Source organism: Xenopus laevis, chromosome 8L, assembly GCF_017654675.1.
Source record: "Xenopus laevis strain J_2021 chromosome 8L, Xenopus_laevis_v10.1, whole genome shotgun sequence".
In the NCBI taxonomy this organism is placed as follows: domain Eukaryota; kingdom Metazoa; phylum Chordata; class Amphibia; order Anura; family Pipidae; genus Xenopus; species Xenopus laevis.
In genome coordinates, this window is record NC_054385.1 from 6,227,937 (window position 1) to 6,249,898 (window position 21,962).

At 41.4% G+C, this 21,962-nt stretch overlaps 1 protein-coding gene across 7 annotated transcripts in view; it reads left to right on the top strand.

The window, feature by feature from the left end:
- The window catches only part of LOC108698203 (disabled homolog 2-interacting protein), a 253,072-nt gene that overhangs the window by 10,696 nt on the left and 220,414 nt on the right, over positions 1–21,962 (top strand). The window contains exon 1 of one of the 7 annotated variants that reach the window (XM_041572376.1): positions 14,218–15,011. The exons of the other annotated variants lie outside the window; for them this stretch is intronic. The gene's annotated coding sequence lies outside the window, so the exon portion shown is untranslated. Of the gene's footprint in view, positions 1–14,217; positions 15,012–21,962 lie in introns of those variants that run through there. 7 annotated transcript variants of the gene reach the window in all.

The following is a 21,962-nucleotide window of genomic DNA, read 5'->3' on the forward strand; positions in this document are numbered from 1 at the left end:
CCCACAAGCAGAAGCGGCACCTTCAATTAACTATAAATATAGATGTTACATCTGGCAGGTATTAACAAGGCCGGGTTGGTTACTACACTTCCATAATTCTATCAGAAGATTTTCCTAGGATGAGAGATACGACCCTAGAGCAAGATCTTTATTAAGGCTCTTGCTTCCCCCCAAACCTTTGAGAAGTTGCTCATGTGTCAGGAATGTTTCATGCACGTTTTTATTTTTTTTAAATTGTGCATCAGTCACGACCCTGATCAGGGCCCCAGGGCCAGAACTAAGGGTGGATGGGAATCCGCCTAAAAGAGAAGCAGTGACATGGAAAATAAGGGAGCGAGCAAGTCTAGTGGTGTCCGACTGGGAGGTTTGGGTTGTAAGTGCAGGTACTACTTGGCCTGGCTCAGTTGGATTCTGTATCAACTGGGCCCCATATTCTGGGTGTGTTGCCTTTATTCTTATGCAGAAATTTAAAAATGCTTATGATTAAGAAAGCATGCGCCCGAAACGAGTCAAGCCCAGTGTGATGTCCATCTTATTGGCTTTAGAGTCGTTGAAGAAGTGTCATTTATGGGTAGTATTCTACAAGCTCAATTTTAAAGTGTCACTGTATCCTCAAATATCCCCTTACAGGATTTTACTGATTTAGCAACACCCTCTCTTCTCTCTTTCCATCCTGGTGTACAGCCCATGCAGGGCCAACCAGCTCTCTCTCAGATGTCACGCTGAGTGAAGACCTTCTGAATAAGTATGGCAGACCTTCTCAACAAGCTTAGACTAAAGACCACTTGTAGAGCACCTCCAGTTCTGCATGTGTCCTCTAGCCATTATTATTCCAAATAGCTCTCAATATCTTATGCAGAATGTTGTGCTTCCAGGTGTTCAGGACGTTCTCACCTCTCTACACAAGACACCACCACAGTTTTAATGATTGTCCTGTAGGCAACTGCTCTTCGTTGTCAAGCCCTACTGGAGGATCTGAGCAGCTTCCACCAGCCACATTCACCTTCATCATCTTCCATAATCACGTCACCTAGGTAATGGAACTGCTGAACCCAAACATAGTCATCCAGGTCAATCACATTCCATCAACGAGTCTTGTTTCAGCTGTTGGCCATGTACTTGGTCCTTCTATCATTGGTTGCCAATCTAACTTCCCTAGCTTCTTCCATCCAGGACCAGCATATTTTTTACTGAGGGGTGCCGGGTGCTTGTCAAGCATTGCCATATAAACTTTAATGGCCAGGTTTTGACTCCTTATCCTGCTGGAAACTCTTATTTTATCCCTTGATACATGGCAGTGATTAGTTGGGTTTATGCTACAGCAGTGGTAACCATCACCAACTACATTCTGCAGACCAGGCTCCAGTGATGTGACACCTATAGAGTGCTAGTCTATGTCCCCTACTGTATTGTTGCACAGGAATTATAGTAAAATAGAAGTAGACGAGGAAGGCAGCCACAAGCCTGGGATACAATGGCAGCACAGGCCAGGCTACGTTGGTTACAACTTTGTAGAAATGGAGGAAGAAAGACAAGAGGAACAAAACGATAGACGCATCTTACCATTTTATGCTGATACATTTTTTACTTTGGTTCCTTGCAGAAAAAGAGGAATTTGTAGAACTGTACTGGAGTGTTTGTGATTATAATCAAGGACAACAAGTGCCTCATCACAGTGGCTTCAATTTATTGGCCGTAACTGCACCTGTTGATTATAATTGGACAAAATCCCCCATCATTTCTCATTTGGATGCAGAGGGAAAAGACTGTGAAGGGCAACGTTACCCTAAATTTCCTCCTTGTCATGCGGGTATGGGCTGCACCCAGTTCTGCACCCAGTTCTGCATCCAGTTCCGCCCAACTAGGGTTACTATTGTTAAAGGGGTGGTTCACCTTTAAGCAGGGGCGTAACTACAGAGGAAGCAGACCCTGCAGCTGCAGGAGGTTCCAGGAGGTATAGGGGGGCCCATGAAGCCCAAATAAAGAGCAATTTCAACATTGGTAAAACAGGGCAATGTCTGAATATGTTGGGGCCCTTAAATTAATTTGCTGTGGGGCCCACCACTGCCTTCATGTTAACTATTAGTATGTCATAGAATGGCTAATGTTAAGCAACTTTTCAATTGGTCTTTATTTTTTACAGTTTTTAAACCATTTGCCTCCTTCTTCTCACTCTTCCTGCTTTTAAAATGGGGGTCACTGACCCCGTCTAAAAAACAAATGCTCTGTAAGGCTACACATGAATTGTTATTGCTACTTTTTATTACCTCTCCTATTCATATTCCATTTCCTTATTCAAATCAATGCATGGTTGCTAGGGTAAATATGACCCTAGCAACCAGATGGCAGAAATTACAAACTGGAGAGCTGCTGAATAAAAAGCTAAATAACTCAAAAACCACAAATAATAAAAAATAAAAACCACATTATACAGTATAACCCTACATTATACTAACAGTTCATTTAAAGATGAATAACCCCATTAAGTATTATATACCCCAAACCAGTTACCCTCCAGCAGCTAAAAGACATTGTCATAATCAGCCAGCTGGCTGGTGCCGGATAGAAGGTGACCCCATTTTCTGTGATGGTGACCCCAGCAGATGTTGTGAAGCAGCATTGCTATTACAGAAATCAGCAGGAAAATCCTTACTATATATATATCGCTATAGAGATAAAGTTCCCTGTTAGATGCAACGTTCCACATAGACGCGCCTGACAAACAGGAACGAAGAAACATACTGTATATATAGTTATGGTATCCGTTATCCGAAAAAACCCTTTATCCAGAAAGCTCCGAATTACGGAAAGGCCGTAGATGCAAATAATCCGAATTGTTAAAAATGGTTTCCCTTTTCTCTGTAATAATAAAACAGTCGCTTGTACTTGATCCCAACTAAGATATAATTAATCCTTATTAGAAGCAAAACCAAAATATTGGGTTTATTTAATGTTTACATGATTTTCTAGTAGATTGAAGGTATGAAATTATGGAAAGATCCGTTATCCGGAAAGCCCCAGGTTGCGGGACTTCATTGGGTAACAGGTCCCATACCTGTATATGATTACATGATTCCCGAAGCAAAATCATAAAAATCATCATTTTAATTACTGCCCTTTCCTATTTATTACACTTTCTCCTAAATACAGCATTGTTGCCTAGCAACATTAATATTAACTCGCCAGTGATTTATATCCGAAATCGCTGCTGCTGAGAGGGTATAGACACGGGCTGCGGGCCGTCAGTAAGGGACCAGTGTGATCTGGCTTTGAGGCAATGAGCTGTGTATGATAAATGAATAAGTACATCTGTGGCCCTATTCGCATATTCGCTAATAAATAACCGCGTCACGTCTTCTACTGCCTCGTAATAACAACTTTCTTAATTATTGTGGGAGGGAGTGAAATGTATATTCAGCAATGGATGCCCAAATATTTCCTGCTACATTATCTGAAAAGTCTATACCCACTCCCATTAAAGAAAAATTATTATAAGGGATAATGCACCCCCCAACTGTAAATGATAAGGATATTAGAAGTCACTGAGGGGTTCTGTGACCATATAAAGGCACAAGGCTGCAGGCTGAGTTATACAGGGAACTCTGAGTATCACTCATGTATTATAAGGGATAATGTACCCCCTACTGTAAATGATACGCATATTAGAAGTCACTGAGGGGTTGTTCTGTGACCATATAAAGACACAAGGCTGCAGGCTGAGTTATACAGGGAACTCTGAGTATCACTCATGTATTATAAGGGATAATGTACCCCCTACTGTAAATGATAAGGATATTAGAAGTCACTGAGGGGTTGTTCTGTGACCATATAAAGGCACAAGGCTGCAGGCTGAGTTATACAGGGAACTCTGAGTATCACTCATGTATTATAAGGGATAATGTACCCCCTACTGTAAATGATAAGGATATTAGAAGTCACTGAGGGGTTGTTCTGTGACCATATAAAGAGCCCAATGCTGCTGCCCTTTGCCCCTCTCTTTATCCTATGGATAGTTCTAGAGCTAACATTGCTTCTGGAGACAGTTTGTCTGGTACAGGAGAAATAAGAAGTTCAGCTTGTGTATATTATTGTGCTGACAGTATCCCTTTAATTGCTCTTTAAACAAGACAAGTCTCAAAGCCTTGAAGGAAAGATGATGATTTAATTCTTTACTTGATACTTTTGTACTTGTTATTCATCGTTTCTACGTCACTATGAAATCTCTGACCTTTCAGTTCATCCACTTCTGCCTTTCACCCACTTTCTTGGTTTTTTTTTTCCCTTTATAATTAGAAATATGAAAATCTCCTGTGCCCGACACCAATCCACTTATTTCTCCATTTTCCACTTGTCTTTCCGCCTACAGACGCTCCGTACATGAAACACCAGAGAGAAGGATCAGCCATTGTTTAGCACAGGGTTATTTTGGGCTCTCATCACGTTGACTCATAGAGACTTTTATTTCTCTGATAATCTGAGTCACAATTGAGCCTGGTACATTGGCACCCGCTCACCTACTCGGCTTCAGAAATGTAAAATCATTCATTATTTTATAGTGGTCAGACCAGGGGTCAGTGGGGAACTCAACAAGGCAACAAATTAGCAAAAAGGCAAGTGAACCGTCTCTTTTAATTAAATGATACAGCAATAGAAACACAATAAGCCTGAATCTTTCTGAAATGTTAGTGCCCTGGGTACCCCTGGAACTATAGCAGGGTGACACCCCAATGTTTCTATATATCTGTAACCTTGTTATGAGCTAAGGGTGCCCAGTCTGAAGGTCAGTTAGGGGGAGGTTTGGGGTGAGTGTTTATTTGTACCCTGGGTACCCCTGGAACTATAGCAGGGTGACTGTTACCCCAATGTTTCTATATATCTGTAACCTTGTTATGAGCTAAGGGGGCCCAGTCTGAAGGTCAGTTAGGGGGAGATTTGGGGTGAGTGTTTATTTGTACCCTGGGTACCCCTGGAACTATAGCAGGGTGACACCCCAATGTTTCTATATATCTGTAACCTTGTTAAGAGATGAGGGGGCCCAGTCTGAAGGCCAGTAAGTGGGGTTGAACCTTTAAAGTATAAAGTTCTGCTATAAAATAATAGGTTGCCAGGCTGGGATACTAGTTCCTTCCAGTATAACTCGCCGATTAGAAATTGTACAATATGTTGCCAATGTTAAGTGTCTCTTTTGCTTTGCAACATATTCATTATATTATAAACATGGTTTTCTCTTACAGAAAGACCTGTGATGGGAATAGAAACCATAGTTACAAATTAAAGCTGTTTAAAAAAAAATAATAATAAAAACGAGATACTTTAAGCCAGAAACTGACAGCCTAAACAACAATATAAATAGAATACAAAGAGGGCAATATAAGAAAAGGATTGTAGCGATAACACAGAAACGAAAATTGTGATCACCTTGGGTTCTATAGTTTAACGAGAACCTCCCAATATAATGATTTGAAATATTTGAAATATATATTTTAGGGTTACGTTTCCCTCTAAAACGAGAAAGAATACCGTGAAAATGAAATAACTCCATCAATTACATTGTTACAAGACCTGGTCTCTGTCCCAGTACGAAATTTGTCCAAAAGATGAGACTTTTTAGTTATTCCGGCTACTTTTATTTCATGGTGGGCACAAATCGCGTTTTCATCTTTAAATCCTGCGCAGAAATTGAATATTTATACAAATCTTGTTAAAGGAATAGTAACAAACAAACAACTGGTTCTAACAGGTGACGGAAATTAAACGGGGTTCAGGTGATTTAGGGGTGAACCTGGGGCACGAATGGAGTTTTGGGACCCCCATAATTATTTGGTTGGGGGTATTTGCATTAAAGGCATAGCTCACCTTTAAATTAACTTTTAGTATGTTATACAATGGCTAATTCTAAATATAGTTTCTGAATTATTTGGCTTCTCTTTCCAGCTTTCCAATAGGGGTCACTGACCCCATCTAACCTTAGATCACTCCTCTTTTTATTCAGGCCTCTGCTATTTATATTCTAGTCTCTTATTCATATCAATGCATGGTTGCTAGGGTACTTCAGACCCTAGCAACCAGATTACTGAAATTGCGAACCGGAGACCCGCTGAATAACTCAAAAAACACTATTAATAAAATTGCAAATTGTCTCAGGACAATCACTCAATACATTCATTTAAAGGGGTCGTTCATCTTTGAGTCAGTATGATGTAGAGATGGATATTCTGAGATCATTTGCTATTGGTTTTAATTTTTTTATTATTTGTGGTTTTTAAGTTATTTAGCTTTTTATTCAGCAGCTCTCCAGTTTGCAATTTCAGCCGTCTGGTTGCTAGGGTCCAAATTCCCCTAGCAACCATGCATTGATTTGAATAAGAGACTGGAATATGAATAGGAGAGGTAGAAAAAGCAGCCATAATAAAACATTTGTAGACTTACAGCGCATTTGTTTTAGGGATGCACGAATTTTGGATTTGAACCCTGATTCCTTTGTGAAACATTTGGCCGAACCCCTGAATCCTTCACGAAAGATTTGGCTGAATACCGAATCTGAATCCTAATTTTCATATGCAAATTAGGGGTGGGAAGGGGAAAACATTTTTTACTCCCTTGTTTTGTGACAAAAAGTCAAGCGATTTCCCGCCCCTAATTTGCATATGCAAATTCGGATTCAGTTCAGAAGAATCGAATCCGGTTCCTGCTGAAAAAGGGCGAATCCTGCCCGAATGACGAACCGAAACCTGGATTCGGTGCATCTCAAATTTGTTTTTTAGATGGGGTCAGCGACCCGCTATTGAAAGCTGGAAAGAGGCAAATATGTAAAAAAAATATAAAAAAAATTATTAATGAAGGCCAATTACAAAGTTGCTTAGAACGAGCCATGCTATAACAGTTAACTTAAATGTTAACAACCCCTTTAATAAAGATGTTCTGCAGCTCTCTTAGTTTGCCATTCAGACTAGTTGCTAGGCACTTAAACCCTAGCAACCAGGTAATGGTTCAAATGCCAGACAGATATTCATTGTTCAATCAGCTAATGAGACGTCCTGCCCCCCCTAATATTCTTTTTAGAGTAAATGGGTCTTTTCCCTTAACCTTTTCAAGTTCTCGACCCGTTCTCAACCTGACATTGATTTCTGGTTAAATGTGTAGATCATTTCAAATGAGAGAGGTCATTAAATTGCAAAGAACGAGGCAGAGCGGATACCGTGGGCTTTAAATCATGTATCTACCTTGGCTAATAGACGGCAGGTCTTGCTGGCTCCTTATAAATTAGAAATCATATAAAAAGGAAGAGGGGGAACGAGACGAGAGAGAGAGAAGGGAAAGGTTGTGCTTTATTAAGAGTTTATTGACCTCCCCAGCAAGGTAATTGCATTGTGGTTCCTGCCATTCCACCCAATGGCCTAACAATATGCACACGGAATGTAAAGCATTGCCCATTATAATGTATCAGTCAATGTTACAGCTATATTGGTATATCTGCAGTATCTCATTAGCACCACCAGGAGGGGCTGTTCTGCTGAATTCAGCCAAGCAATATGGCAGCTCCCGTACAGGTATAACATGTTATAAAAGAACATTGTTTATATTTCTCTTTATCGTTAAATGTCACCGTATTATTACATCGCTTCCGGCAGCATTAATGGCACAAAGGCAACTTTACAGCAGCCGCAGAAAAAAAAAATAAACACACGTTTGTTTTATTTTTCCCTGAAGTGATTTTCTATCTTATTTTTTTTTCTTATTTTATTAAAAAATTCAGCGCGCTGGTCTCATTTCTCCGGCAGAAAGAATGATTAGCTGCTTAGACAAAAACATCCTCTGGGCCTGTTTGGGAGAATCTCGGAGGTAAATGCAGCGGTTTCTCTATATAAACTCCTTTTTATTGGAAGGGATTTTATAGTCGGCCCCATAACTTCTACTTTGTTCTAAAGTTCAAGGAACTATTCAGAATATTCAATAAATGTGTATGTATATATATATATATATATATATATATATATATATATATATATATATATATATATTATATATATATATATATATATATATATATATATATATATATATATTATATATATATATATATATATATATATATATATATATATATATATATAGTGATGTAGGAGGCGGATGGTATATGGGGGCCAGGGGCAGAGGAACTACAGAGGAAGCAGACCCTGCGGGTGTGGGGGGACTCAGGAGATATAGGGGCCCCATTAGGCCCTAATTAAAGGGATCAGTGATGGGTGAATTTCTCCTGTTTCAATTCGCCGAAAAATTCACGACTTTCCAGCGAAATTTGTGAAACGCGAAAAAATTTGCAAATCGTCAATTTTGACACCGCCATTAACGTCAATGAACGTCCCAATAGTGTCGACGCAATCGACTTTTCCGACGCGCGTCCAAAAAATTTTTGACGCCGGTGAATTTTCACAATTGTTTTTGCCAGCGGCGCAATGCAGAAATTCAGAGCGGATTCGCACCAGGCATGTTAATTCGCCCATCACTAAAATGGAAGGTTCCCCTTTCTGTAAACTTTCAGTGTGTTATAGAACAGCCAATTCTAAGCAACTTTTCAGCTGATCTTCATTATTTATTTTTTTATAGTTTTTAAATTATTTTTCTTCCGACTCTTTCCAGCTTTCAAATGGGGGTCACTGACCCCATCTAAAAAACAAATGCTACAAACGACGTATTATTATTGCTACTTTTTATTACTCATCTTTCTATTCAGGCCTCTCCTATTCATATTCCAGTCTCAAATCAGTGCATGGTTGCTAGGGAAATTTGGACCCTAGCAACTAGACTGCTGAAATCGCAAACTGGAGAGCTGCTGAGTAAAAAGCTGAAATAACTTAAAAACCACAAATAATAAAAAATGGAAACCGATTGCAAATTGTCTCAGAATATCACTGTCTACTTCATACTAACAATTCATTTAAAGGGGAACAACCCCTTTAAGGTGACAACACACAGGTAGATAATAGCTGCCAGTATGTAGTGGGTGGGTGACCTGGGACACATACCTGTGATTTTGCAGGTGAGTAAAATGATGGCTCACACATGCTTCATGTCCCCACTTTCAGGGCCCCTAATATCACAGAGTTTGGTCAGTGAGTTTTTGAAGTTGTGCCGGGTGCTCATCCAGACAAAACAGTAGGGGGCACTTGTGTTACACATTTATGATGACGTGAAAACAAAAGGGAAAAAAATCATTAATATAAATAAAAAAATTCATCAAAAAAAAAAAAAAAATTAGTACTTTAAGAGTTTTTATATATAATTAAATTGAGTTTAGTGTAAGGGGACTGTTTCTGCTGAATTGTGCTTAGTAAAGGGGAATACCTATACTGACATCTTTTATTTTAGTTTTATGGGATCTCTCTGTACAGACTATGAGCAAACTTAGGGACTGTTCCTGCTGAATTGTGCTTAGTACAGGGAATACCTATGCTGCCATAGTTTTATGGGATTTCTCTCTGTACAGACTATGAGCAAACTTAGGGGACTGTTCCTGCTGAATTGTGCTTAGTACAGGGAATACCTATACTGCCATAGTTTTATGGGATCTCTCTCTGTACAGACTATGAGCAAATTTAGGGACTGTTCCTGCTGAATTGTGCTTAGTACAGGGAATACCTTAGTGGCACTGAAAGAAATAAAATAATAAATCCCGAGTCAGAGTCTTTCTCATGAAAGGATACCAATGGAAATTTGTTTGGGAGAGAAGCGGCTTCTCTTGTCACGAGTTTGGGATTTTATTGGGCAATATTTTGGGAATATTCCGTATAATTCCCTTTATTGATTTATATTGGAAGGATGAAATATTCCATGCACACGATAATCTGTATCCTCATACTAGGGCGTCTGTAGATGAGCTTGGTCTCTTTAGATACTCCTGCCCCCCAACAACCACAGGGTCTGCCTCCTGTACAATTATTCCCCTAGTTAATGTATTAAACTTACCCCCTTGTCTTACTTACTTGCCTTGTCTAATCTTCATTATTAGATTGCACTGACCTTGCAAGGTCCCCAGGGAATGTTATGGGAAAATCAGGATCAGTCTGATGTGACAAATGTTGGACTGGAGTCTCTGGGGCCCACTGGGTCTGCAATCTGAAGGGCCGTCCTTGCAACCTCAGGTAACTCAGGGTCTGGGCTGGTGGACACCAGAAAATTACCCGGCTGGTGGTCCCCGGGGTTGACATGGACTGAGGGAACCCCCTCCTGGTATCCGTCCATGTAGCAATGTGCACCTCATCTCCTTATTACTGCTGCAGACGGGGGGCTCTAAACAGTCAGGGAGAGTCGTCAGTATCGACACGGGAGCAGGTCTGAACTGCCAAAGCTCATAAAGGCTGGGGCCCACCAGCAGGAGCAAGTGAAACCAGCCGGGCACCCTAGGCAACGCAGCCAGGCACATCACCCCTACCCTCTTGCATGAGGGAATGAGCGGTCGAACACAGGCTCGCCAACATCGTTGAAAGAAGAGCAGCAGTGGGCGGACACAAGGGCCTAGTTCCAGCCCACCAGGTCTTTCCCCGGTATCCCGCCAGGCCAGTCTTATCTTGGTGACACCATGAATATAAATCACACGCTTTTTTTTTTGATAGTAGTCAGTAGAAAAGTAGAAAAATCTCAGGTTCTTGTAGAACTCACCAGTTATGCTAGGAGGCCCAGGTGCACCGCCCTGAACCCTCAGCTTGGGGAGCGGACCACCGTATAAAGAAAAAGGGCAGGCACTAGCAGAGACCAATCTTCCAGAGCCTATGATTAAGTATCTAAATGATTTGAAACGCGTAAGGCAGTGAGGTTGTATCCTTGTGTTCTGCAATAAACAACTTAATGATTTGACTAGCCTGCCTGGAAGATTGGTCTCTGCTAGTGCCTGCCCTTGGTGTAGGGTTGCCACTTGGCCGGTAAAAATGATGGTTGTTCCCAATGTTATTAATAAGGGAAAAAAGATAAATATATAGGAAGGCCAGTAAGGCAACCCTACCTTGGTGACACCATATCAAGAGACTGGCACCAATCAGACTGCAGAGGAATGGGATCATTCCATACAGTTTTTTTTTGTTTCAGATACACCTCTCTCACTCTCTCAGACCCCCGGGCAGCTGCTGGGTCTGGCATCTCAGCTTTCCTTCTGGAGGAGGCTCCTGCACCTGTTTTATTCTCCAGGCTTGAGCTGGGAACAGAACCTTTCCCTTTTGCAGACAGACAGGAGACATCCAATCAGAATTCAGCTTGTTAATAATGGTTTAGCCCGGCAACCACACCCTATTAGTTTTTAAGGCCTAAGAGCAAGAAATGTTCTATGGCTTGGCTTGATCCAGGTTGGACCAGTTGCCTGCAGTGCAGAAGCCCTCCATCATGTCAATTCTGCACTAGAGAAATGCCAGGAATGTCAGTAACATTAGAATAAGGCAAATATTGTGCAGAACTCTATGAGCGCTGAACAACTGATCCATCAGAGAAGAGCAGCTGCTCCGCGGCTCAGGTATCACAAGGGCCATGGACAACACCCTCTGTGGTTCTTTATAAAGGGCCTTTTAGTTGCCATGAAATTCCATCTATGGGAAGCCTGGAGGGACATAGGGATTAAACTTTCATAGCGTTTCGGCTATTTTTATGTCGCAGCCTTCCCTTGTGCTTTAATTGGTTCATTAGAATAAAAACAACCTGCTTGGTAAAAGCAGCCAATCGCAGCCCAGAGTGATCTGTCATATACCTGTGTGAGCCGAAATAGCAGATTTTAAGGGACACTGGAACGAGGCGCAGACCTGGTCATTTCAGTGTCGGCCAATGTACACAGAGCCAGTTGGGCATCATCTGTAAATATTCTGTCCAGCAATAAACTCATTCCCCTAGATCCTCCCATATCTTAGTCCTTCCTGTAGGCGGCCATTTTTAGGCATTCTATTACATTTGTTTCCTGATGTCTGATTGCATGTATTGCTCTGACTCTCCTTGGAAAATGCAGAAGGACAGGAGGGGTGCCTGGCATCAGGGATGGGCCATGATTTTTAGGGGAGGACTCATTACATCAGGGGTGGTGCTGACACATGGTGGCAAGTGATTGGCTGAGATTTGCATCAGTCAGGAGGAGTTCTTTCTGGTTGTCAGACCTCTTAAACAGGCAGTTTTGGCACCTCAAGCTGTCATTTGGGGGGAGCATCAACCTCTGAACTTCTTGACACATGGTTTTCATTTTAATATCCCCCCACGGATAAATGGGGGGAAAACTGATTTAAAATTTCCATTTAAGGCAGAATTTAGGTGGATTTTAGAGAAAAAAGGAATATTAGGAGTCTTCGTAATCACGGGGCCTCGGCATAAGTCAAATGAGCAGCACAATATTATCATCAGGACATACATAGGATTATTGTAACGTAATAATTTGGTTTTTTGATCCAACGGAAGACATAAATACCCCATCTGAAGCCCCACCACTTTGCTTTAGAGGAGGATGAATTCCATCCTGAATCCAACCGAGCAGCCAGACCAGATTTTGTGCTAAGAGTTAAAGGGGTTGTTTACCTTTAAATTAAAATTAAGTATGATGTAGAGAAGGATAATCAATTTGCAATTGGTCTTCATTTTTATTATTAGCAGTTTTTGAATTAGTTAGCTTTTTGTTCAGCAGCTCTCCGGTTAGAAATTTTAGCAGCTATCTGGTTGCTAGGGTCCAATTTAACCTAACAACCAGGCCGTGGTTTGAAAAAGAGTCCGGAGCATGAATATAGGAGGGCCGAAACAGAAAGATAAATAATAAAATGAACAATCACAGTAAAAACTGTAGCCTCGCTATTGGCTATTGGGGTCAGTGACCCCCATTCGAAAGCTGGAAATAGTCAAAGGAAGGCAGCAAATGATTCAAAAACTATAAAAAACAAAAAAACAAAGACCAATTTAAAAGTTGCAAATAAGTTGCTATTCTTGAACATACTAAAAGTTAACCTGCAGGTGAACCACTGAATCACGTGGAAGCGTCAGTGCCATTAATATGATGAACAGCCATAGCTATAAGTCAAAAACTACACATATTAAAAAATTAAAACCAGCTACAAATTATCTCGGAATATCCCTCTCTACATCATACTAAAGGTTATTAAAAAGGTGAAACAACCCCTTTAGAGAGGTCTGGCTGGGCACATAGTGCATTATCTGGGGCATAAAGCAGCCCTATCCCGACCTCCATACTGGCACCCAGTGATGGTTTTCCAAGGACAATATTATATCAGAATAAGAGAAGGAAGAGAATAGAGAAATGCATTCCTGATGATGGATATTTCTGACTCTGTATTTCCCTGACCTGTGGCTATTGCTGCCGGCCCAACAGAGACCCTTTTGTTATTGGGCAAGATGAGAACCTTGTATCAGGTGTCAAACAGAGAATTTCTTTTGTTTTTTGTTTTTTTAAAGAAACATTAATTTTCACACGCTCAGATTCGGGGAGATTTAATCGCCTCTTCATCAGGGCGACTAATCTCCCCTAACTGCATCCACTTGGAGCGCTTTGATTTCCGAAGTCGCCCGAAGTTTCCTTTATGAGGCAACTTCGGGCGACTTTGGAAAACGATGCGCACTGATTGCCATCCCGCCGGTGATTTATATTCTAGCCTGGCGGAGATTAGTTGCCCCGAAGAAGAGGCGATTTGTCGCCGAATCTGTGCGTATGTCTCTGTCCTTAAGGTTTTTGAATTATTTGATTTTTTTCTTCTGACTCTTTCCAGCTTTCAGATAGGGGTCATTGACCCCATCTAAAAAAAACAAAAACAAATGCTCTGTAAGGCTACAAATGTATTGCTATTGCTACTTTTTATTACTCCTCTTTATATTCAGGCCTCTCCTATTCATATTCCAGTTAAATGACTTGTCTCCTTTCTGCTCACTCTGCTGTATAAAGGGGAAATATAACTGTTAACTAATAAAAACAATGCAGCAGAAGTCGCTCGCATGTTTCGTTACAAGTCTCTGATTGCTGGCTTCTGCTACATTGTTTGATAAGGGACAGTGAGTGGTGATGGGCGAATAAATTCGGCAGGAGCAAAGTTGTGGCCAATTTCTGCGTTTCGCCACTGGCGAATAAATTTGCGACAATTCACCGGCGAAAAATCATAAATAAACGTTGTCGTGCAACAAAATTATTCGGACACCCATTGACTTTAATGCATATGGTGTTTCACAAATTTGTTTGACATTCTGCGGGAAATTCTTGAATTTTTCGTCGAAACGGGAAAAATTCGCCCATCACTAACAGTGAAAACAGTAATGGGAATAAGGAATTTATATTTTCCTTCATTGGACAAACTTCACCTTTTTTTTTTTTTTTTGGAGTTTACATCCCCTTTAATCAAATATACTGCAGTTTTTAAACTGTTTTCCCCTTGGCAGTTAAAGGAAATAAAGTCAGGGATACCCCGCGTGCTGTGGAGTGGTAAACACAGGGGAGCGGAGCAGTGCATGAATAGGAGCGTGGGAGGGGGGTAAATAATATTGGTGCATGCCCCCCTTTTCTTCTCCCGTGTTTGGCTGTGCCCTGTGGGGCCTGGGAGTGCTGTAGCTTACAGAGGGAGGATCTGTTTGGGTGGGGGGCTGTCCCACTTAGCTCTCAGCTTATTCATTTTCTGCAGTCATTCATCTTACTGGAGCCGAGTCCAGACTGTGCCGCAGCACCAGCTAAAGCCGCCTGTGTGTGTGACAGAGAGAAGCACTGATTGGTGGGAGCTTGGAGTGGGGGGAAGAAAGATGGGGGGCAAATGGCAGGAGTTAAAGCCTGAGACTACATGGAGGGAACCCTAGGAATGTGGATGGACTGTGCCCAAACTGCTCTGTGCCCTGCCTGGCACATTATGGCACTGTGATTGGAGAAACCACCCCCAAGGGAACCGTAAAAATAAATTAGGGGTGGAGGAAATCACCCCAAAAACTACTTGTTGATCTTCAGAGTTGGCTCCAGAAATGAAGGTCCTGGAGGGAGAGCTCAGGAATCCCATCTGCTGCTGAAGGTAAGACGCCTGGGCTTGTTCTGCTGCTTAATATTCCAAGGGCACGCTGCATTTCTGGGCTCGGAACTGTCCCGTTTGCAAAGGGGGGAACCAACAGATTGCTTCAGGGGGACTTTAAATATTGTTGCGTTGGCTCAACCCCTGACACTGCCAATTTGTAGGAGATAAACTCAGTCGATTTTATTACAGAATTGTCTGTAGTTTTTGTGCATCCAGGTGACTGCGAGACTTTCATTCGAGGCTATTGGATCAGGTTACAGTTCCAGGTGTGGTTGTGCCGTATGCATTCAGCCAGATTAAAAAAAAAGTTTCTCCAGTAAACAGGTTCTACAGAATCCCACCGAGAATTTACCGGGTTCCTCTGCTCTTTGACTGCGTTCCGGGATTGTTCGTTTTGCATCCTTGTTTCTCTTTGCTTCAACCATGAGTTTAAGCCTTAAGCTGGCCATAGATGTAAAGATCTTTAAAAAGATATTTTTGTTATGGTGAGACCACGATTATCTCTAAATTTTAAATGTGCAATTTGTCCATCAATTAAAAAGACCATCTCAGGCGATATTGACAGGAAAACTGAGGGGAGCTGCCTGCTTGGCCCTGCAGACATAGATAGATTGCACTGGACCGATAAAGATTTTGTAACCTGGCCGATCAATTTTCTGATGAAAAATCTTAAGATGTACGATAGTTCGATTCGCACTAACTTCCCGATAATTTGACGGATTGGTCGGATTTCGCTAAAATCGGTCATTCAGCAAAGATGAATCTTTGTCTATGTCTATGGGGACCTTTAGGCCGCTCATCCTTAGGGCTGAACACTACGGGCGTCTTTCGTTGGTTCGTCTCGCGGCATCAAAACGCAGGATATAGTTGGAGGTGTCAAAATATAACGGGACTGAACAAAAAGTCGCTGGCAAAAACAACTCATGATAAAACTGTCGGATGAAGAGGCAGCTTTCTGCATTCAGATCCACCAGTCACGTTGTTTGGAATGTAGTTTTTACCTGCGACTTTTCGTTCAGTCCTATTATATTTTGACGCCTGTGTCTACATCCGACTTGTCTCCTGCGTTTTGTCGCCTCAAGACGAAAGATGCCGGTGGAGTTGAGCCCTTAGGCTGGAACTACACGATGCGCGTCCTTACGACACGAGTATCGGATGAAGACGCAACATGCCGCGCTCGCATTGGACAGTCGTGTCAGATGCAATCAGTCTGTAGATGCGACATTTGTATTACTTACATTAGATTCGGCGCATCCGACATGACACCTGCGCTTCCTTTCATCGTGTCGGATCAGAAGGACGCGCAGTGTAGCTCCAGCCTTATATTTCATCTAGTGATCGCGTTGAACGTCAGCAGGTTGGTCTCTTCAGCAGTAATTGACTGATTGAAGTCACGTGATGTTTAACCGTTTGCACGCCAGATTCATGCAGGCTGAGCGAGGACTGCGTTGGATCATATTGATGCATTATTTCATTTGCTTCCTTGTGCCTGAGTATAAGAAACATCTGCCAGGGAATCCAATCTGTTTCCCATTGCTGATTAAAGATTAAATGTTCCCTTTGCGTCCCCGTAAATGAGACTGCAACCATTGGTGTAACTAGATGTTAATGGGCCCCACAGCAAATTAATTATAGGGCCCCCAACATATCCAGAGGTTGCCCTGTTTTACCAATATATGTTTATTTGTTCTTTATTCTGGCCTCGTGGGGCCCCCTATATCTCCTGGGCCTCCTGCAACCACAGGGTCTGCTTCCTCTGCAACCCAAATGGTTCTGATATACTGCAAAACTTCTGCTGTGGAAATCTGCTCTTCCCCAGATGCTACAGCAGTCTATCCAAAGATCTCTGCTGCTGCTGCTCTCTTTAAAATGCAAGTAGGCAGCAGCATCCTTTTTATTGTAAGCTCTTTGGTTTTCCCTCCAACTGTGATAAATACATTTTTATTAGGACACCTGCACTCGATTGAGAATGGCACTTCTTGGCACCCTTTCAGTGTTGGGATGGACTCCTAGCATCCCATAGGAAACCTCCAGGGGCCCTGGATTAAGGGGTGCTACATGGCTGTGTGTGGTGCAAATAATGAAGGGTTGAGGAATCCTCCTACCATGTTGCTCTCTTAATGAGAATTAATCCCACTGTGCCCATGTAAGAGCCTTGCTGCACAAGAGCTTACAATCTATTTTGTATGTCTTCCCTGCAGCGGCTGTGTCCAATATAGAGTGAAGTGGAGCAGGAAAAAGATTTATCATTGAAACAGTTATGTAAGAGACAGAGCACATAAAATAGAATTGATTGATTTTACCATTTTGAGATTAAGGTGAACTGTTTATGGTAAAGGCAGCCTTGTGCCTTTATATGGACACAGAACCCCTTAGTGACTTCTAATATCCTTATCATTTACAGTAGGGGGTACATTATCCCTTATAATACATGAGTGATACTCAGAGTTCCCTGTATAACTCAGCCTGCAGCCTTGTGCCTTTATATGGTCACAGAACAACCCCTCAGTGACTTCTAATATCCTTATCATTTACAGTAGGGGGTACATTATCCCTTATAATACATGAGTGATACTCAGAGTTCCCTGTATAACTCAGCCTGCAGCCTTGTGCCTTTATATGGTCACAGAACCCCTCAGTGACTTCTAATATCCTTATCATTTACAGTAGGGGGTACATTATCCCTTATAATACATGAGTGATACTCAGAATTCCCTGTATAACTCAGCCTGCAGCCTTGTGCCTTTATATGGTCACAGAACCCCTCTGTGACTTCTAATATCCTTATCATTTACAGTAGGGGGTACATTATCCCTTATAATACATGAGTGATACTCAGAGTTCCCTGTATAACTCAGCCTGCAGCCTTGAGTCTTTATATGGTCACAGAACAACCCCTCAGTGACTTCTAATATCCTTATCATTTACAGTCGGGGGTACATTATCCCTTATAATACATGAGTGATACTCAGAGTTCCCTGTATAACTCAGCCTGCAGCCTTGTGCCTCTATATGGTCACAGAACAACCCCTCAGTGACTTCTAATATCCTTATCATTTACAGTAGGGGGTACATTATCCCTTATAATACATGAGTGCTACTCAGAGTTCCCTGTATAACTCAGCCTGCAGCCTTGTGCCTTTATATGGTCACAGAACAACCCCTCAGTGACTTCTAATATCCTTATCATTTACAGTAGGGGGTACATTATCCCTTATAATACATGAGTGATACTCAGAGTTCCCTGTATAACTCAGCCTGCAGCCTTGTGCCTTTATATGGTCACAGAACCACTCAGTGACTTCTAATATCCTTATCATTTACAGTAGGGGGTACATTATCCCTTATAATACATGAGTGATACTCAGAGTTCCCTGTATAACTCAGCCTGCAGACTTGTGCCTTTATATGGTCACAGAACAACCCCTCAGTGACTTCTAATATCCTTATCATTTACAGTAGGGGGTACATTATCCCTTATAATACACGAGTGATACTATATGGTCACAGAACCCCTCAGTGACATTATTTAATACACAGCAGGGGGTACAGACAGGACAGAATCAGGACACAGGTCCAATAAAAGGACAGTATATTTCAGAGAGTTGCTGCTTAGACATTCCCTGCAGGTAGAAATATGTACCCATAATGCTCTTTATCTTCCATGTTGGGGTGATTTTTCATTCCAGTCTGTACTTGTCAAATGCTCTGCAGACCTTTCCTCAGGGTTAGCTATGGTCTCAGGTGTCAGTCTGCACCTTGTTATTATTTATATTATTATTATTATATGGGTGACCTGTATAGAGAAATCAGTGCTTCCACCAGTTATCCCTTGGGTTTCCTGCCTCCCCGTCAGTTCCAGCTCTGACTGTCAGTTTCACGTGGATGTCTCCAGTACTGACCTTGGTTGGAGGCAGCTGAACAGAATTCCTTCCCCGACTTTTTATCAAATATTATCAAATGTTCTCTTGTTGCAAATTTCTCCATCCTTATAACCTTGGCCGAGCGTGTCCCATTTAATTTGCAGTTTGTTACCTGCCAAAGAGATTACGGGCAGAACCAATGGACTTTTCATTGTCAATCATTGTTAGTCGTAGTTGCCGGGCGGTTAAAGGGGAACTTGCTAGAAAGCCATTTCACTTGTTATTTCAGCTTTACTTGCCCTTTAATAGTCACACACATAATGATCATAATAGCCTTACAACAGGAAGCCAGAAGCAAGCATAGAAAAGAATACTCCCTCGCTGTGCACCTGTGAAGGTCAAACACAAGGTCGCTAGAGTTGGCAACACCGCCGCCATGACAAGCGTATGGGAATTTTAACTGGAAACACATGTTCTTTATACTTCAGCTTTCCCATGTTTGCTGCTCCTCTTCAGAATAACCGACAACAGAGACATTTTCCCACCCATATACAGAATTATACACTGACTTGTAGCAGGTACAGGGAATTTCTGCAGGAAAACGCAAGTTTTAAGCAACAGGGAACTCTGAGTATCACTCATGTATTATAAGGGATAATGTACCCCCGACTGTAAATGATAAGGATATTAGAAGTCACTGAGGGGTTGTTCTGTGACCATATAAAGGCACAAGGCTGCAGGTTGAGTTATACAGGGAACTATGAGTATCACTCATGTATTATAAGGGATAATGTACCCCCTACTGTAAATGATAAGGATATTAGAAGTCACTGAGGGGTTGTTCTGTGACCATATAAAGGCACAAGGCTGCAGGCTGAGTTATACAGGGAACTCTTTAGTATCACTCATGTATTATAAGGGATAATGTACCCCCTACTGTAAATGATAAGGAAATAAGAAGTCACTGAGGGGTTGTTCTGTGACCATATAAAGGCACAAGGCTGCAGGGTGAGTTATACAGGGAACTCTTTAGTATCACTCATGTATTATAAGGGATAATGTACCCCCTACTGTAAATGATAAGGATATAAGAAGTCACTGAGGGGTTGTTCTGTGACCATATAAAGGCACAAGGCTGCAGGCTGAGTTATACAGGGAACTCTGAGTATCACTCATGTATTATAAGGGATAATGTACCCCCTACTGTAAATGATAAGGATATTAGAAGTCACTGAGGGGTTGTTCTGTGACCATATAAAGGCACAAGGCTGCAGGCTGAGTTATACAGGGAACTCTGAGTATCACTCATGTATTATAAGGGATAATGTACCCCCTACTGTAAATGATAAGGATATAAGAAGTCACTGAGGGGTTGTTCTGTGACCATATAAAGGCACAAGGCTGCAGGCTGAGTTATACAGGGAACTCTGAGTATCACTCATGTATTATAAGGGATAATGTACCTCCTACTGTAAATGATAAGGATATTAGAAGTCACTGAGGGGTTGTTCTGTGACCATATAAAGGCACAAGGCTGCAGGCTGAGTTATACAGGGAACTCTGAGTATCACTCATGTATTATAAGGGATAATGTACCCCCTACTGTAAATGATAAGGATATAAGAAGTCACTGAGGGGTTGTTCTGTGACCATATAAAGGCACAAGGCTGCAGGCTGAGTTATACAGGGAACTCTTTAGTATCACTCATGTTTTATGAGGGATAATGTACCCCCTACTGTAAATGATAAGGATATCAGAATTCACTGCATAAAAAGGGAAGGGCAATACTTTAAGTCCTGTGAAGTTTTCTCTAAGAAAGCCACTTTAGACTAGTGTTGGCACTGAGTCAGTTTTCCTCTCATTATTGTGCAATAACATACATCTATTATAAGAAATAAGAGCTAAATGATTATTATTAGTGGTATGTGGAAGTCTCAGTGTAATGTAACCAGTTTGTATCCAAGTTACGGCTGAACCACTCGCCTCTCTGACGCTTTAATGACTCTCGAGGCCTTGGCAAGTTTCGCTCGGCATTTTGTGTCGTTCCCAACAATTGACAAAATAAAACGATGTTTAGATGAGTAATGGGTGCGGGGGATCTGGGAGAAAAAGCTTTTCTTTTTTATTTTTAGTTGTTGCAGATATAAAAAGTCCTTGTAACTGACAGAACAATAGTTGCCTCTGTCACGGCGTCTCATTAGAATCTCTCAACCCACTAGTGTCTCTTTGTCTACAATTACATCACAACGAGAGAAATACGTAGTAATACGTAACCCTTGGATTAAAAGAGGGAAACCAAACTTTAACGTTTAGTATGCTCCTAAGCATGCAGTTGCAGTTGGTCTTAAATCCTTTCCTTCTCTTTTCCCACCTGGAATTTGAAATGCTCATTTTGGTTTTTATTATTTGTGTTTTTTGAGTTATTCAGCTTTGAATCAGGAATATGAATAGGAGAGGCCTAGCAATAAAAAGTAGCAATAACAATACATTTGTAGCCTTACAGAGCATTTGTTTTTAGATGGGGTCAGTGACCCGGCCATTTCTAAAACTGGAAAGTAAAAAAAGGCAAATGATTAAAAGCTATAAAAATAAATAAATAATGAAGAACACTCGAAAAGTCATCTACTTTCCTGAATTCTGGTGAATGATCTGATCAGATGTTGTGTTACCCATCAGAAATTGTACCTTCTGCTATTGGGACCTGTTATCCAGAATGCTTTGGACCCAAGGTTTTTTGGATAATGGATCTGTCTGTAATTTGGATCTTCATACCTTAAGTCTACTAGAAAATCAAGTAAAGCCAATAGGCTGGTTCTGCCTCCAATAAGGATTAATTATATCTTAGTTGGGATCAAGTGCAAGCGACTGTTTTATTATTTCAGGTATGGGACCTGTTATACAGAATATTCTGGACCAGGGATTTGCTGGATAACAGATCTTTCTGTAATTTGGATCTCTTCATACCTTAAGTCTACTATAAAATCATATAAACATTAAATAAACCCAATAGGCTGGTTTTGCCCCCAATTAGGATTAATTATATCTTAGTTGGGATCAAGTACAAGCTACTGTTTTATTATTACAGAG